We start from the raw sequence: 15238 nt of genomic DNA on the forward strand, positions 1-15238 counted from the left end.
AGAGAGGAAATGACTTGCCCACAGGCTGCAGTGGACAGTGACAGAGCCAGGGTTAGTCCAGGTCTCCCAAGCCCCTAATGCAGAGGCCCTCTGTGACGGTGTAAGGGTGTCTTCGTTCCTCCCCACAATTCCCCCTGAAACAGCCCCCTGTTCCCTCTGCAGGTGAGGTGGCTGGCCCTGGGTGTCCCAGGTTCTCTTCAGCTGGCCTCCAGGCACCTGCCGTGTGTCAGCACAGCTGTGAGGGCAGGGGCTCCCACCCTGGTGGTACTGACAGTTGTGTGTGGGAGACAGACATGTAAACAGCCCCCATACAGGCTGAAGTGACACCAGGAGGCGGCACGGAGCAACGTGGGCCCTGGTGGCAGACGGGGCTTGGTTCTGGCACTGCCACTTAAAATGCAGTGGTGACAGAGCCTGAACCTAAATTGGGAAAAATCAGGAAGGCCTCTGGTTCAATGTTGAGGAGTATGGACTCTTTCTTGTAGTGACGGGAAGTGGTGAGGTTTTGGGGTGAGGCATGATCGCAGCTGGCCTGTGTTGAGGATGAAGGGTCTCTTGGCAGGTGGAGAATGGATTAGATGAAGTTTCTCACAGTGTTCTTGGCTCTGGGACTTTTCCGCCTCCTCCCTCCGTAGATAATTATCCTTCCCAAGAAACTGATCAGATGGAAAACTGCGGGAAATGGTTTGGGACAAGGATTGTGTAGGAGTTGGAGGGGGAATGAAAGGATGTAGCAGGAGGGGGGGATCCATGCCTAGCAGCAGGAGGTGGCTCCCTTGGAAGGAGGAGAGAGGGAGCCTGGGCTAGGAATTTAAAGCAGAGTGGGTGGCTCTGGAGGAGCCAAGTTCCTGAAAGTTCCTCTGCTCCCCTGTTGGGAAGAGGGTGTATGATTGACTGGCAGGTGTATGATTTTCGGAGGCAATGTAAGGCTTGTGCCCCAGCAGCCTCAGCACCTGGCCAGGTGTCAGAGCCAAGCCCAGGCCCAGCTCTGCTGCTCAGCTGTCCTTCCCCATCTGAAGTTCCATCACTGTGGGCCAGAGCCCATTATGGCGAGAAGCTGTGTCCAGGGTACCTCTCCTAGCACAGAGCACACCTCCAGTCCTGGCTCCCAGCAGGCCTAAGGCTTTATTATTATTATTTTTTAAAGATTTATTTATTTATTTATGATAGGCATAGAGCGAGAGAGGCAGAGACGCAGGAGGAGGGAGAAGCAGGCTGCATGCCCAGAGCCTGACGTGGGACTCGACTCGATTCCAGGACTCCAGGATCAGGCCCTGGGCCAAAGGCAGGTGCTAAACCGCTGAGCCACCCAGGGGTCCCCAGGCCCAAAGCTTTAGCTGTGGGGCTGGCCTCTGCTCCCTGTGGCATGTAGCGGGTGAAACAGCAGCTCTGAGTGTGCTGAGCTGGGCTCCTCTCACCATGAGCAGGTGACTGAACCACAGCCACCAGTGATTAGCAGTGAGGAGCAAGCAGAGGCGGGGATGCCTGTGCCGGGGCCCAGATGGTGGAGATTCAAGGCATCCTGTGGTACAGCCAGTACAGTACAGTTAGCAGAGCCTGGTGGCTTAAGGTTGTGAGAGTCCAGCAGACCTGGCTTCGAATCCCGGCTGCGCTACTGCCAGCTATGTGACATTAGGCCGAATACCTGACCTGTGAACATCATTCGTCTGTATGTGATTCTCCCTTGCATGGTTTTTTCAGCTTGTCCTCCCCTCCCTCTATTTAATTGAGGGATAACATGCAGAAATGCATACAGTAGAGTGTGCTAATCTTTTTTTTTTTTTTTTTAAGATTTTATTGATTTATTCATGAGAAACACAGGAGAGAGGGAGAGACAGAGACATAGGCAGAGGGAGAAGCAGGCTCCATGCAGGGAGCCCGATGTGGGACTCCATCCTGGGTCTCCAGGATCACGCCCTGGGCCGAAGGTGGCGCTGAACTGCTGAGCCACCCGGGCTGCCCAGAGTGTGCTAATCTTAAAGTGAACAGCTCAGTGATGATTTACCAATGTTTGCGACGAAGTTAACAAAACAAGCAAGTGAGAGGATATCTGTGTGTCCCCCTAAAGTCCCCTCATGCCCTTTGCTGTCCATACCCCCACATTCCTCTGGGGTAACTGCTGTTCTGACCTCTGTCATCATCAGTTTCTTGTACCTGTTCTTGACCTTAATATAACCGGAGTCAGACAGTGGGTACTGCTTGTATCTGGCTGCTTCTGCACAGCCTACTCAGGAGGTTCCTCTTTGTTGTCACATGCATGAGTGTGTTTCTATTGCTGTGCAGCATTGCCTTGTGTGAAGAAGCCACAGTGGTTCACTCTCCTGCCAATGGTCATCTGAGTTGATTCCCATTTTTTTTAAGATTGTATTTATTTATTCATGAGAGACACACAGAGAGAGGCAGAGACATAGGCAGAGGGAGAAGCAGGCTCCCTGAGGGGAGTCCAATGCGGGACTTGATCCTAGGACCCTGGGATCATGACCTGAGCCAAAGGCAGATGCTCAACCACTGAGCCACCCAGGCACCCCTGGTTCCCTTTGACAATTATGAATAATGCTGCTGTGAACATTCTTATGCTCCATAGGGTTTTGGGAAATTAAATGAAATAATCTATTATAGGAAAGTGTTTCATACTGAGTTTGGACTTAGAGCGGGTGCCCAAAACATTTTTTTCTCCCAGATTGTGGTTGTTGTTCATAAAAAGGAACCAAACATTCAAACACTACCGAAGTGTGTAAAGAAAAAATGCAAATCCTGTCCCTTTCACTCACCTGCCCTTTAGAGCTGATCGCTTTGCAATCACTGTTTGCCTGGATTTGACTGTCGTGTGAAGTTTTTTAAAAAATTAAATTAATTTATTTTTAGGGAGAGGGTGCACATGGTGGGCGGCAGGGCACAGAGGGAGAGAGGAACTTAGTTAGGCAGACTCTGTGCTGAGTGCGGATGTCACCACCCTGAGATCATGACCTGAGCCAAAACCAAGAGTGGAACACTTAACGGACTGCACTACCCCAGAGACCCTGGAGTTCTTTTTAATAAAAATAGTTACATAGTAATCATGCTGTTTATACTCTTTTGCAACTTACCTGTTTTTATTTCGTCTGACTTTTTAAGAGTTCCCTTATCCGCGTTGAAGGAGCAGCTTTAAGAGGAACAGACTGGAATGAGCTCCTGAACCAGTCACCCGGGGCTTTCCACTCTGGCCTGGCAGGGCTGCTTTCAGGCTTCCTCCTGGCTTCTGGAACCTTGGGTGCAAGCCTTGTTCTCTTGTTCCCTGTTTGGGTGTGTTCTTGGGCTTATATGCCCCGAGCATTGGTTTTCTTCTCTTTAATGCAGGAGAACCCACACCTGCCTCATATGGATGCCACAAGGTCTAAATCTAAACGCGATAACATACAGGAAAGATCAATGTTAGGGTAGAAGATAACATACAGCAAAGTACAAAGTGGAAAGTACGAGGTGGAGAGTGACGCACGTGTGCTGCTTATTATGTAAAATCACGGACTGTCAGAGCTACGGGCCTCTGAGAAGTGAGCCCAGCCTGCCTTCTTGCCTGTGAGGAAACCACGGCCCAGGGAAGGCTGCAGAACCAGCAAGTGATGGAGCCAGAATCAAATCAAGGGAGACATTGGCCCCGCAGCTTCTGAGCTCCCACCACTGCCCCAGCGGAGGGGGTGCTGACCACCCTCTGGTCCAGGAGGGTGGGGAAGCGGGCAGGTGGGGCAGAGGTGTAGGGGGCTTGGGTAGGGAAGAGATGCTGCCCCAGTCAAGGCTACAGCACTTTCTCCGTCCTAACTGTGCCCCCAAGCTTGAACTTCTGTCCATTCCCCGGCCCCACAGAGCTCCCTGCCTCTCCCTAAGGAGCCAGCCAGCACCCCTGCTCCCTGTCCCCTCCTGCAGGTAACAGCCCGGAGTTGCGTAGTCTCTGAGGCATCTTATATCATAGTGTTCAGATCACCTGAGCCTTTGCCATCCCAGCTTTATAAGAGGATAGAGAGGGCTCCCCCAAGCCTGTGAGCTGACCGGTGTAGACTTGAGGTCAGGAATCCGGAAGCAGAACCCTGACCAGCCTGGGCGGGGGCCTGTGCCTCATTTACCCTGCTCCTCCCCAGGAAGAATTGGCATGATAAGATTGGCACAGAACCAGCCCAGGTGGGCTCCACTCCCCCTGTATCTGGCCGCCGCACTGGGTACCAGGCACACAAAGGCAGAAGTGGCTCCTTGTACTCTGGCTCCCGCCTCTTTTGCAGCCACAGCTCTTTATGAAAGCACCATGGCAGTGATATCAGGTGGCTGGGTAGGGCTGCTGGGAGTGCCCTGTTGGTCCAGGGTGGGGTGTGAGCCCTCGTATTCACTTTCAGGGCAAGGCTGTGCAGTGACACATGTCCTGGTGGCAGTGAATGGTGATGTCACAGAAGTCCTGCACCAAGAATAGGAGGCCACCTCTGCTGGACCTCTCGCTTTGTGTGGCACTCTCTGCCTTCATCATCTTTGGTGGGCCTCATCTGACCCTGTGAGGCAAGAGGAGGCATCCTTGTTTTATAAATGAGGACCGCGAGGCTCAGAAAAGTTAACTAGCTCACCCAGGGTCACATGCACAAGAAAGTGGTGGAACCCAGTGGCCTTAAATCTAGGAAGCCAGAGTGAACAGGCTATTTAATAGGTTACCTGGCCCTATCACTGTGTGGCTGGGCAAACCCGAGGCCCAGAGTCCAGGCACATGGGGATTGGCACTCAGGGCCGGTATTCTATCCATTTATGGATAATAAGCATAGTTAGTACCATAGCAGGGACCCCACTCTGCTCCTTTTGAACATTCTGAGACAGTCTAGTTAGGGCCATCCTTTGGAGAGTTGAGAAATACTCATCCAGCTTTTTTCTGTGACTCAGATAAGGAACATGATGGAGAAATACCCTGGAGGATGAGCACCCGGCCTCTCTGGAGTCAGCTTCCTGGGCTCGAATCCTGTTTGGCCTTGCCCCCTACCAGCTAGGCGGTCTTGGGCAAGTGGCCTAGCCCCTCTGAGCTGCGGGTTCCTTGTCTGTGATGTGAGTGTGATAGTGCCTCTCTCACTGGATGGTTTGAGGTTGTGGGACAGTGACTTCTATGGGGCACACTGGTGGTGGGCAAGGCGGCAGGCCGGCAGCCTCTCAGCCTGCCTGGGACCTTGCCCCTGTGTGCTCACCTCATCACTGATGGGCTCCTAGCCTCCAGCCAGGCCCTCACTGCATAACCACTTGTGGGCTGGACTCCAGAACCTGTCCCCTTGGTGGAGAGCACCCCCAGGAAGCAGTTACAGGTCATGTCCTATTGAGCAGCCGGGTGCTAGCACAGACCTCAGCCTCTGGAGTCAGACAGCCCTGGAATCAGGTATCAGTTTTGTTGCTGCCTGGCTGGGTGCCACTGGGGCAAATTCTTTAAACTCCATGCCTCAGTTTCTCCTCTGGAAAATGGAAATAATGCCTACCTTATGGGATTGCTGAGGCCAAATGAGTAAGCACCTGACTTGGTGACAGTTCTCCCTTCCCATGCTGGCACGTGGCTAGTGGACCACACTGTGTCCCCCAGAGCAGTGCACGCAGGTGTTAAGAAGGGGCCCTGCAGGCCTCACCCAGGCCTGGCAGGTGCCTCCAGGTTTCTGTTCTCTTCACTGGGATACCAGACAGCTCCTGTCTCTGCTGGCAGAACACACACAGAACCAGGACGTATTGATGCTACTGGGGATCATCCCCCTCCCCTTCCTCCCGTCCCCCCCTCCCTTTTTAAAGATTTTTATTTATTTCTTCATGAGAGACACAAGGAAAGAGAGAGGCAGAGACACAGGCAGAGGGAGAAGCAGGCTCCATGCCCGGAGCCCCACGTGGGACTCAATCCTGGGTCTCCAGGATCACACCCTGGGCTGAAGGTGGCGCTAAACCGCTGAGCCACCCAGGCTGCCCGCTGCTGGGGATCTTAGAGGAAACCAGGAGTTTAGAGAGGGTGGGTATCTCACTCCCAAAGTCCCCTGGCAAGCTGATGACAGTCCAAAGCAAACAGGGCCTCCTGTTCCCAGCACAGCAGAACAGAAAGCCAGGGCCCAGAGCTGGGGGAAGCATGCTGGTCCGAAGCTCTGGAGTGGGAAAGACCTAACTGTAGGACCTTGGTTAATGAAGTCTCTTCACCGTTCCCTGCCTCAGTTTCCTCAGCTGCAGAATGATACGTAGGTCAGAGAACTTTTAAGGAACGCACACAGTTAAGGCGTACAACACGTCACAGTGAGGTGCTCGGTAAAAGGTAGTTGTAGGTAAAGTTAGGAGTAATGAGAGGTGGCACTGCATTCCACACGAGGACTGGCTTTGGAGTGTGAGTCCTCAGGCTGAATCCTGACTCTGCCAACACCTTGCTATGTGACCTTGGCCGAGGTCCTTGCCCTCTCTGGGCTTTATTCTTTGCATCTATGGAATGGAGGGGTTGGGCTGGAATGGTCTCAGAAGGCTGTCTCTTCTAACCGCCTATAGCTTCTTACTGAGCTTCTTCTTGAACCCCAGGAGAGACCTGACCTCCCTTTGCTGTTTCTGTAGCTCTGGGCCCTCCTGGCACCAGGACCAAGGCCTGCAGCCAGCCGTGTCCTCATCCTTTCTCTGCAGTGTCCTCTAAAGGGCAGCCTCCACTGAGCATGCTCAGCTCTCCCATCCACTCAGTACATCTCATGGCTCTTGGAGGCCTGAGGTGACAAACTGTTCCAGTGGATAGGGAGAGGAGGCAGGGAGAGGCCCTCCAAGTGTGCCCTCTGTGTCTCCCTCCTCAGGATGCTCAGCCAGCTGGGCTGCTCTCAGAAGTGTGTGGGAGCCTTCCAGTGCATCTCCTGGAGACGGATGCCTTGGGCACCTGCTTCGGGGAAACTCTGGCCTCCCACTCTGCCAGCCTGCCTCTGAGGCTTGTTGCTGAGGTTTCAGGGAACCTGCATGTGCATGGCCCAGCTACGTCCACAGTTCCTGTGTGTACTCAGGTACCCTAGAAAGCAGTTCTACAGATTTTAAAGGGGACAAGAAATAGGTTCAGTGGGGATCCAGAGGGCTTGTGCCTCCCCTTAGCCTCCTCTGCCTCTCCCAGCCTCCCCCCGACTCTCTTTCTGTCTCCCCTTGCCTCAATCTACTTTCCCCCTCTGCCTCCTCTCCCCTTCCCTTCAGCACCTCCATAGGCTTCTGCCACCGGGCTCAACCTGGAACCAACAATGACAGGGACAAGGTACCAAGCCCTGTTTCAGAGGGGCTGCCTCAGAGTGTGGCCCCATCTCCCAACTGTGGCTGCTTCCCTGGCAGCTGTGCCCTGATGCCAGCAGGCCCTCTGTGGGCCTGGGGACTAGGGGTACAGAGATGGGACTGTGCCCTTTGCTGAGAGTTTTCTTTGGCAGTTCTTGGCTCCAGATACATAATTTCACTGGATCCTCAGAACAGCCCTTGAAATAGAAATGATTATGAGCCCACTTCTCAGATGGAGAAACTGAGATTCACCTGAGAGTCAGAGTATCTGCAGGGGAGACATGGCTTGTAGGTTGCAGAGCCAGGGAACCAGGCCCCTGGTTCTCAAGACCATACTCTCAACCACGGGGCTCCCAGCTGAGTGAGTTTGGGTTGAAACCTCAGACAGATCCCTGAGGCAACTGTATCCTTGCTTGTTTTTCCAGATGTCACCTTTCCCAGCTGTGTCACTGAGGATCTTCCACCCTGCATGTGGGACCACCTCCCCTGGCCCAGGCCCAGTTGCTCTGCCTCAGTCCTCCGGAGCACTTGACTGCTGGGACCTCCTCTCACTAGGCCCTGGCTCCAGAGCGAGCCAGTGAGTGACCTCTGTTCCAGCGGGAGGCCTAGCCCCCCTGGTGGCATGATATTCCTGCTGTGTCCCTGTGGAACCCAAGTCAGGCGGCTGCAGAGTAGGCCGAGCCCCGGAAAGCAGACATGCTCTGCTGCCTGGGAACATAGAGGCCCCTTGCCATCCCACCCCTCCATCCAAGACCTGACTTTCTCTTCCTCACAGCCACCTAGTGCCCTGAGCATTGCTTATCGCCATGCTAGAGAGGAAGGAAGTGAGGCTCGGGGCAGGACTGTGATTTGCCGGAGATCACAGAGAAGTTCAGGTTTAGAACTGGGACAGAAGCCAGCTCCTGTGTTGGCAGACCAGGGCTCTTTACACCAGCCCATGCTTCGTGCTGTCTTACACCGCGAAGCTGTCCTGGGCTCAGGGTACTGTGCTCGTTGGCATGCACAGAGATGGTGAGCATGAAGTGCTTTGTCTAATAGCAGAGCTCACTGGTCAGATATCAGAGCTGAAAAGGCCCTCAACATCCTCTGAGGATGGGGAAGGCCCGAGAAAGGCATGGGCTTGTTCGAAGCACCTAGTAAGTTGGTGGCAGGGTCTAGATCGGAACCCAGGTCTCTGCATCAATCCCCAGCCTGGGTTTGGCTTGGGCTCTTCCTCTCCCCGAATATAGCTTTCTGGTCTCCTGAGGCATTTGGAGGTGGACTGGGGGAGGGGTGGGCAGGCTCCTTGATCCTGCTGGAATCTGCAAGAGGTTGTACAAGTGCCCCTGGAGCTTAGCCTTAACAGCTCTGCAACTGGACTGCTCTCCCCACTCCAGGGTGCCAAGCTGGGGTGGGGGGTGTCCAGTACCATCTCCCATTACTTCTTCCCCGAGGTGTTTACTGGCAGGACTTTCACATCATCTAAGACTAGAGCCTTTTGATGACTCTGTGTAAGCACTGGATTGGGAGTCAATAGTTCCAGATTTGTGACCTGGCTCTGCTGCTACCCATGTGATCTTGGGAGAGTGTCTGCTTCGAACTGCTTCTTCATCTGTTGTCTACTGCCCAGAGAAATGGCTGCTTTGTGCCCACCTAGGTCATCACTTCCTTTCCAGCCTTCACTGTCACCTGTGCCTGATAAAAACTCAGTATAGCATGCTTGTTCCACACACCTTCTACCCACACCTCCCACCTTTCCACATGCCACTGCTGTGCCCCAAAGGCCCCCAGTGCCTCCCTAACTTTAGGTCAGGCCAGTTCAGTTGGTATTCAGTGCACACAAGCTTGCTGCCACATTCTGGACATGAGGTTTAATCAGGCTGGAATCCTGCCCTTGGATAGTCATGCAGGCTCAACAGACAAGTCTCGATCTTTGCCACGTGCCAGGCTCTGTGCTAAGTGCCGGAGGGTGAAAGATGACTAGGACAGAGTCCCTGCCCTTGAGAGCTGTCTGCAGGGGGAGACAACCCATCAACTGCACAGTGTGAGTGGATTCAAGTGTGACAAGTTTCTGCCCTGGGGAGTATTGAGGGAAAGCTGCTAGAGGAACCGGAGTGCTTCTCCAGTTAATCCACCAAACAAAGCCTCTGGTTTGCTCAGTGCTCTCCTATCTGTGGTCCTACGTGCTCCTCACAACAACCTTGTTAGGTCATTGAGGCAGAAGTTGGTCAGATGAGCGAATACTGATAGTGAGCCTACGTGTGATGGGTACAACTATAGGTGCTAGGGGTTCAGCAGCAGTTGTGACAGCCTGCCCTCAGGGAGGCAAACTGGGGACCCATTCATGAGCACATACAGACTTCAAGTAGTGGTGAGTACAGTAAAGATAAAGCAAGATGAGTGGATAGAGAGGCCCGGGAGGATCTCCTTGAGGAGGTGGCATTTGAGCAGGGACCTGGAAGAAGGAGGGAATCTGTTGGTTCAACTATGTGGTACAGTGTTTCAGGCAGAAAGAAGAGTAAATGCAAAGGCCTTGGGATGGAACTGTTCTCCTGTTCAAGGAAAAACAAGGAGGCTGTAGAGCCAGAGGGAGTTTGGAGATGGGGTATAAGAGAAAGGAGTCAGGATGATTCCGGGGTTTGGGACCTGAGCAACTGAATGATGCTGGGACAGTGGGGACCACTGGAGGAGGAACATGTTTGGTGGTAGGGAAATGAGAGTTCAGCTCCTGCGCCCTTGCCACTAAGAGTCCACCCCATGCACACCAGGCTCAGGGTCACCTGTGCCCCACCCTCCCAGAAGCGTCCTCATCCTCTCAGGCCCTACTGCAAACTCAGTCCTCTGAAAGTCATGTTTTCTCATTGATGTCTCTCCCTTCTGAGAGTTCACTGAAAAGCCCAAGTCGAGGGGCACCTGGTACCTCTTCTTTATCACTGCCCCCAGATGCTGGGAAGCACTGATTGAGCTGGGAGCAGTGGAAGGGACCCCGGAGGCTTCCCTGGGTGCTCTTCTCCCTCTGTCACCCAGCCAGCACCTCTAGAGTCTTGTCTGGTTCTCCCTCCACAGCTTCCCTCCTCCCTCCCCTGGAGCAGCTGAAAATGGGACGCTGGGCCTCGCTTTCCGCAGGGCTGTTGTCCTGGAAATGATAGAATTTCTCTTTGTGTTGCTTTGATGATATTGTGAAAAAGTTCAAGTTATATATAATGGATTTAACTCATTGTTAAGCTTCTAAGCTAAGTGACTTTCAACTGGAAGGGAAACTAAAGGACAACAGGTATTCGGTAGTCTTGATTTCAGTTTTCTCCTAAATTTGCATTTTACAAACTCGACCATACCCCTAATAAAGGAAAAGAAAAAGAGAAATCCAGCTTTCCCAAGGTCTAAAGTTTCTGGAAATGGAACCTCTCTCATGGAGCTTCTTGTTTCTCCCCCCTGCCTCTGGCATGGGCAGCCGGCTCGAGCTCCTGCTGTGGCCTGCAGGTTCTGAGGATAGTCTGGCAGGAGAAGGGCTGTGGATGGGGTGGGTGGGGGAGGGCAAATCCTCACCCCTGGGGAGCCGCCCACCTGGGAACCAGGAGAGGAAGGTGGGGGTGGGGGTGGAGTGGGGGGCTTGAATCCTGACTAAGCCCAGGTTCATTTCCAGCTCAAGTATTCCATGCTTCCACTTCCTCTACACTACATGTTGAAATTCGGGGAGCCGAGAAGGGCCTCTCTTGCAAGGGGCATGGTTTCGACTTTACTGATGCCAGTGACCCCATGGGGTCGGGTGAAGGTACAGAAGTGGAAGCAGAGAAGCAGAGGCCCTCTGATTTCCCCGCCAGCCACAGGGGCAGGACTGTCTGGGGCTCTTAAGGGAGGATTTCAGTATGAGAAACCAGCCTTCATCCTAATGCCATCATGGAGGAGACTGTTCAGTATACTGTGGCCCAGGCAGGGCCATGGCCACGGTGAAGTTGCTCCACGGAGGAGGGGCCTGGGAGACAGTAGGAGGTGAGGTCATCTTGGGTCTGAGACACTGCTCTGGAGCCCTGGCTCTGTGACCTTGGGGCGTGGAAGCAGTCATCCCGCTGATATTCTCTTTACTTACCTTAAAATGGGGGTTAATAATAGTACCATTAAGGTTGTTGAGAAATTTAAATGAGATGCCTCAGCAAAGTGTTTGGTGCAGTCTCTGCCCCATAGAAGCAGTTCTAGCTCAGTATGTAGAATATGCCATTTATACCAAATTTTAAAACTATAGATACAGAATAGTTTAGAATTTTGTATACCGAACTGTTCACAGTGTGGATTTGAGGTAAGAGGGTGTCTTGTATAGCAGGTAAAGGGAAAGGAGGAGAGCCACTGGGAGATAATCCTCCTTCTGCTTACTGTACTTAGATTCTGTTGCAAAAAAGTTTTAAATGAGTTTGGGTTCTGTTTAAAAATCATCAAAGCAATGTATTTCCATTAAAGAAAAAAATCAAAAGAAACCAGTATGTAGAACATGTACCTGCCAGGGATCCAGACTGGCCACAAGTCTTGGGAGCCTGAGGTCCTACCCACCCCCCTGAGCTGTCATCCTTACTGGCTGCTTGGGAACCCCTGGCTGGCCAGGCGCTGTTGTTGCCTCCTGGAGCACTGTATCTTGTCAACACACACGGATTGTTTACTGCCAGTCCCTAGTCCCTGTCCCTCCACCCCCCTGCTTCGAGTGACTCATCCTCTACCTCACTACATAGGGACTCTCAATCCAGAGCCTTTCCTGTGGGGGGTGGGGAGAATCTGCTGGAGGGAAGTTCATCCGACAAATGTTTATGGGGTGCTTAGGTGACTGGGGAGGCTGGGCTGGGTACCAAGAAGTGCCACCCGAGTGGGGTGAGGTGGGGTAGGGGTTGTTGATGTGTGTCCTTGAAACCCAGGGAAAAGACTAGTGGGAACAGGAGTAGAACCTGGCTCAAGGCTGAGTCAGGGGTATTGGGGTCCAGACATGAAGGTCTGCGGCCTACGGCACCAGCTGGGGCCCCTGATTCAGTTCCTTGCATGGCCTGTCTCATCCCGCTGTGCACTGGTGTCTCCCTCCTTGTACAGCCTCGTTCCTATGTGGGCTAGAATTTCAGGGCCCTCAGTAAACCACTGAGATCCCCTCTCCACTCATTTGCTCACACTCTTCCCCCTACAGGCTCCAGCTCACGAGGCCCAGGTTCAGCCCCACATCCTTTAGGAAGCTTCCACCATTCCCTGAACATCACCCTGTGGGCCCCAGGCCGTGTGCTGGGATGCCAAGCTGACTAGAACACTAGCTATGGAGCTCCTGGCTCCACAATTAGGAGGAGCACCTGACTCAGCCGGGGCAGCTCAGGAAAGCCTTCTCAGAGGAGGTGACACCACCATGGTCCAGAAATTAGGTTTTGAGAGGTGAATAGAGGTGAAAAATAATTTCCCTCTGTGTTTACACAGTTGGGATGTGAGGATTTCTGGCAAGTGGAGTTCAGGGGTTGGGGATGGTAGGTTAAGTGCTGGGGGTTAACCCTAAGCTTGGCCAGCTCCCCGACCCTGGAAACCTGACCACAGCACCTGCTCTGGAGCACCTCTCCTGTGAGGTCTCTGAGAGGGCCTGCCTATTGCTGTGTCACTCTACCTATTGCTTTCAAGTCTTTTTGGCCAGCAGGTCCCCTCCAGCTCATGTGGCATTTCTGTCCTTCCTTCTTCATCAATCATCTCTGATGTTAATCTGCTACTTGACAAAATGCAGTTGTTTCTGTGTCCAACCCCTTGATTCTCACTTGTCTACCGTGAGGAGACTGAGGCCTGTGTGTGGGGTAATGATTTGCCCAGAGCATCGTGGTTACTGGCGGGCAGAGCTGGGCCTCGAATCTGGGTGTCGGCCTCCTGGCCCAGTCTTCTTTCCTCCACGCCTCAGGCAGCCTAATACATGCTGTTTGTGTTCTCAGAGAGCTTTTTTAGCTAATTTCCTACCCACACTCGATGTTCCCGGAGGGTGGAACCCTGTCTCCCTGAGATGTGGAGCGAAGCAAGCAAGAAATAGAGGTGCCATGTGGAAGACGAGAGGGGGAGGCAAGGAGAGATTGACTCCCCCGCTACGGGGAATGATTCCTGCCCGAGTACTTGGAACAGACTTATTTATGGCTCCATCCACAGCGGAGGCATACTGCAAACTTGAATGCTCTTCCCATTGATCCCGACGGGCTTTGTTTTCATTGGCACAGCACAACACAGAGCCGGCAATCCGGAGACCTGGGTTCTACTTTTGCTTCTGCCACTTGCCAGCTAGGTAGCCTTGGGCAAATCACTTCACTTCTCTGCACCTCCATCTCTTCATCTATCAAATGAGAGTCTGGGTTAAAAATAGGAAATGAGAGGAGATCCGTGCAAGCTCCAGCGCAGCCCCTAGTGTCAGAACCTCAGAGGGTCTAGCATGTATGTTTTTCTTCTCTGTGCTGGAGAGTGTATCTTCAAGTGAGTCATGATCAAATACAGTATCCCTGAGTGGGCACTGTTGGGTTATGCGTTTAAAAATTGTCATTCATTGGGTGACTCCTGTAGGCCAGAAGCTAATCAGTGATTATCTCAGTGATACTTATACAGCTACCCTGGGGGTGACATTATCACCCCAGTTACAGAATAAGGACTAAGATTGAAAGACACAGGCAACATATATCATATAACATCTCACTTGCTCTTCACAAAAACACTCATATGTGAATATTGGCAAAGACTTGGTGAAGTCAGCCTGCCTTCCTATTTCTCTTTTATTTTTCCTTGTCTTTCATTTATTCATTACCCTTACATCTCTTTGCTCTGTGCAGGATACTTGTCCTGGGCTCTTTTTTTTTTTTTTTTTTTTTTATTTACTCATGAGAGACACAGAGAGGCAGAGACACAGGCAGCGGGAGAAGCAGGCTCCATGCAGGGAGTCCGACATGGGACTCGATCCCAGGTCTTCAGAATCACACCCTAGGCTGAAGGCAGGCGCTAAACCACTGAGCCACCCAGGCTGCCCTGTCCTGGGCTCTTAAGAGGATTCAGACCCTAGAATGGCTCTCCTCCTGCTTCTCTCTCTTACTCTCTGGCAAACTTCTATTGATCCCTCAAAGCCCAATCCAAATGGTCCCTGCCCTGGGAGCATCACCTACTCTTGAAACTTTAGCCATCCCCACCTCCTTCCCCTAAAAGTCAGTTTTATCTTAATTCACAAATGGTTAATGCCTACTATATTACTGGAAGCTGGAGAGCTGGATGGCTCTAGACAATTTCCACCTTTAGGTAGCTTAATGCCCAGTGATGGACAGGTTTACACCAGTAGATCTTGATAATGCAGAGTGATTCATGTTATACTTTGGTTTTGAAGAAATTAAAATAATATAGCAGTTGCCACTTTTTGCTAACATTGAGTGCCAGCGTTGTTTGGCATGCTTTGCCCTGATTACTTCCTCTTGTACCCCAGACACACTCTGAAATAGGCTTTTACACAGATAGGGAAACTGAGAGTAGAAGATGAAACATAAATGTCCAGGGCTGCCCAGCTAGGAACCCTGATTGGAATCCAGGGAGGGAAGCTAGTGCCACATATCTTTGTCTCTGCTGGTCTGGCTGTCAGCCTGCTGGGATACTGGCTCAGGGTGTGTCCTTTTACCTTGATCCTCATAGCTAACGTTGATGGTGGAAAGAATCAGACTAAAGAAGAATCAGAGCTCTTCCTACCCTCACGGAGCCTCCAGTCCCAGCGGAGATCAGAGCTGAAAACAGACCAGGCCGACAGAGGCTGAGCCTTCTGATAACTCCCACCTCCTGCCTTAGAAATTTAGCAGATAAGACTGAGCACTTCTGACTGATTTAACTTGGGAGAGCTTCCTGGAGGGGGCAAACCTAAAAATAGGAAGGATTTCCCAAGGTGTTTACTAGGCCACTAGAGTGGAAGGGGAGCAGTAGTGAGATTTCCCTGGAGGAGAGCTCATGGAAAGAATACATCTCTGGCTCTCTCAGGGCCACTTTGGGCCTCTTTGGGCCTGGGCATTGA

The 15238-nt window shown here is 52.3% G+C and overlaps 1 protein-coding gene and 1 long non-coding RNA gene across 2 annotated transcripts in view; both read left to right on the forward strand.

Moving 5' to 3' along the window:
* Window positions 1–15238, forward strand: part of SLC9A1 (solute carrier family 9 member A1) — a 48600-nt gene that overhangs the window by 15473 nt on the left and 17889 nt on the right. The gene's annotated exons all lie outside the window — the stretch shown is intronic.
* Window positions 6707–10586, forward strand: LOC125754312 (uncharacterized). The gene is made up of 2 exons (XR_007408223.1): window positions 6707–6989; window positions 7668–10586. It is a non-coding gene; the product is annotated as an uncharacterized LOC125754312 (long non-coding RNA).

The sequence above is a fragment of the Canis lupus genome, chromosome 2 (genome assembly GCF_003254725.2).
Source record: "Canis lupus dingo isolate Sandy chromosome 2, ASM325472v2, whole genome shotgun sequence".
NCBI lineage: Eukaryota > Metazoa > Chordata > Mammalia > Carnivora > Canidae > Canis > Canis lupus.